Here is a 3,375-nt window from a genome sequence, read left to right as displayed (position 1 = left end):
TTTTTATTGTGTTCTACAAAACTTTGAAGTTCTTTGCAAAATGCTTGTGATGGTTTCATTGCACAGACATAGTACACTAATCCATAAAGTGCACCTTTTAAAAGTGTTTTCCAAAAGTGCAATTAATTAGCTGTAAAACATTTCTTTATGCCCCCACAACGTCTGTCTCTGCTTACTTAGTGGGCATGCCCATGGTGGAAACAATAGCCCACGCTCTGCCAGGGACAATCCCTTCCTGCATGTTACATAAAATTGGGAACACATTTGCACTCTTGTAAATGACCCTTCCTGTCTACACTTAACGGAGGCTGCCATTTTGTGGCCTAAACCAATATTCCTCAGAGTCCCTAAGAGCCAGTGACATCACTGTGTCATGAAGTGACAAACAAAGTAGAGGTGACCATTGTGCAGGATAAATCAGTATTCTAACACATCATGTTAATTTACTAATAAGCAGTGACATCAATGAGTTATGAAGTGAGACACACAGTACAGTAGAGGCAGTGTGTGTAGGCTGCATTCTGATTGCTTTAGCCAACAAATGGCTACCACCTCTAAAGGTCAGTTATGAAAGTAGAACACAAAGTCAGTTCTTTTTGCCCAAATGCATCTGTTTTTCCCGGGCCAAGATAGAAACATTTATGGAGGTGGTGAATTTTGGAACTGAGCGTTAGCATTGCTGCCTCACAGTGCTGGGGTCATCTTTAGGTATGGTTGACTAGGTCAGAACACCTGTACGTATTTGATAAAGAGATTAGGAATACAATGAGGCAGATTCAATCCAGTGTGAGTTGCCTCGCACTTCATTTATATGTTCTTAATTCCAGAAGGGGAATTCAATTACAGGACCTGCGATACTCATCTTGCCTGAAAATAGGGCTTGATTACGCTCATTTTTACACCTAGGAAAATAATATATTAATGTGTTCATGATCACTCTAAAAAATTAAGTTGCTTTATATAACATAGCTTCCAGTGAAATGACCATATTTGGGTTAGCTCCAAGAATATTGTGTTTTCTTATAGGAAACAAAATACATCAAAGCAACACTTTCCATAATCCATGTTTGAGAAGACCTCTGTATAAAATTGTAACCAGTGGAATCAGGCACATGAAATGTGTCTCAGGCTTCATGAGGGAAAGCTATAAAGATAATGTATCCCCCCAAGAAATCAATATAACATAATTATGTTTCCTATGCATATGTGTGAAAAAAATCATACCATCTTTAGTAGACTTAATAACATATCTTGGCTATGTTCCAGAAGAGGATTATAATATCATATAATGCATTACTAGAACCGCTTATGAACAAATGGCTGTAAGACCGTTGTAAAACAGCACACCGCTTGATATGATGTTACAGAGTGGTGACTGGGCAACAAAGAGAGTTTTAAAAGTAATGTAATGGGTGCAAAAATTGTCAGTTATCCAGTTTCTGTCTCCTGAATCTATCCAACTATATAAAAAAAAACGTTTTAAAAGATTTTAAACAATGCCTCTAGGGTGGTGGTACCATCTTGATGGAGGCCCTTCCTTCCTCCAACTGTATGTGATTGAATCTTTAGAATCAACTTCTACTTGGATATGGGTGATGTAATCTCAGTAGCAGGGGAAAGTTACAAGACATTCCAGTTTGGATGGCTAGAATGTAAAGACTCTGAGTTGTATAAAACATTATGCTTTGAGTTAGTCAAGGCAAGCAACCAGGTAGGGTCAGCACAGGGAAACACTGGAGACAGAGTGCAACCTGATTGGTAAATATGGGAAATGGAGTCAAACTTCTATCTTGGAATTTTTTTTCTGGTAGTGGTCTATGAGCTATATGATCAACCTGTGAATCTGGTTTACCCGGGGCCCTTTATTAGTAAGCCTACATACATTTCATCACCAACCACCTTACTGCGCCCTTTCCCCCACCCTCCCAAAATCTGTTCTAATTCTCCAACCCAACTTCTAGGTCAGTGTTGGCTAACCTGTGGCACTCCAGCTGTTGTGAAACTACAAGTCCCAGCATACCCTTCCAGCAATAAGCTGCTATATATTGGCAAAGCATGCTGGGACTTGTAGTTTCACAACACCTGGAGTGTCACAGGTTAGCCAACACTGTTCTAGGTTGTCCTGTCTCTAGCTTCACATAATAAAAATTTCCCTGTAAGAAAACAGAAGAGGCTGTCAGAAGTTTGTATGCTGCTTAGACTGTAAGTCAAGAGAATTCCGCACTGTCTCTTCCACTCTTTGTTAAAGTTAAGATACTAACGGTGCTGTCATATCTTCAGCAATGCAATCTTTGTAGATGTAAATTGTCATTGTGGTAAATTCAATAGAGTTTAAACAGAAAACATTGTCAGTTCTTGAATTGCCCACAGCTTCCAGCTTTACCCATCCTGCAGATGATGAGAGTACGTTATGGCAGTTTCTGTGTTTTATTTCTGTTTTATTTTAAGAAAATGTTTGCATTTCTATTTCTGTATGTCAGTTTGTTATCACTATATTTATTCAGTAAGCATTGTGTATTTTTGTTATATTAAACTCCAGTCTGTCTTTGTGTTCTTAAAGAATTGTGTTTTTACTTTGGTTTCAGTCAGGGAGTAATTGAAGACTTCCACTCTTGAACTAAATCTTAGTGGTAGTATAACTTTGTGTTTAATAGAGAGAGTTTGTTATATTTTGGGTGATTTTAGTTATTTTAGATAGACCAGGGGCACGCTGGGCTGTGGGACATCTGCCACCCAGGCTGGGCCCATAGTGGGTTACCTTGGGATGAGTCACTGGGCCACCTGCATTTTTTTCCTTTAAAATGTTTCTAATAATAGGCTGTTGAATCTAGTCTTGCCGTCCCCTGACTGTTTCTTATATTTACCACATAGCACAGTGGCTAAGTGGTTAGCACTTCTGCCTTACAGCACTGGGGTCATAAGTTCAATTCCCAACCATGGCCTTATCTGTGAGGAGTTTGTATGTTCTCCCCGTGTTTGCGTTGGTTTCCTCCGGGTGCTCTGGTTCCCTCCCACACTCCAAAAACATACTAGTAGGTAAATTAGCTGCTATCAAAAAAATTGACCCTAGTCACTCTGTGTGTGTGTGTGTGTGTGTGTGTGTGTCTTAGGAAATTTAGACTGTAAGCTCCAATGGGGCAGGGACTGATGTGAGTGAGTTCTCTGTACAGCACTACAGAACTAGTGGCGCTATATAAATAGTTGATAATGATGTCATCCATACTCAGGTGGGTCTGTTGTGACAGAGGCTTTGATGAAAATTAGAGCAAAGGTAACGACAACAAAAAAAGTTATTTAACTCACAGCAGCCAATCAAATTTTGTCACTTTTCTACTACTTTAGAAAATGAAAGCAAATGTCTGGCTGTTATGACAG

This window comes from Mixophyes fleayi, chromosome 3 (genome assembly GCF_038048845.1).
Source record: "Mixophyes fleayi isolate aMixFle1 chromosome 3, aMixFle1.hap1, whole genome shotgun sequence".
NCBI classification, from domain to species: domain Eukaryota; kingdom Metazoa; phylum Chordata; class Amphibia; order Anura; family Limnodynastidae; genus Mixophyes; species Mixophyes fleayi.
The sequence above is the reverse complement of the archived record's forward strand: the minus strand, read 5'-3'. Positions refer to the sequence as shown.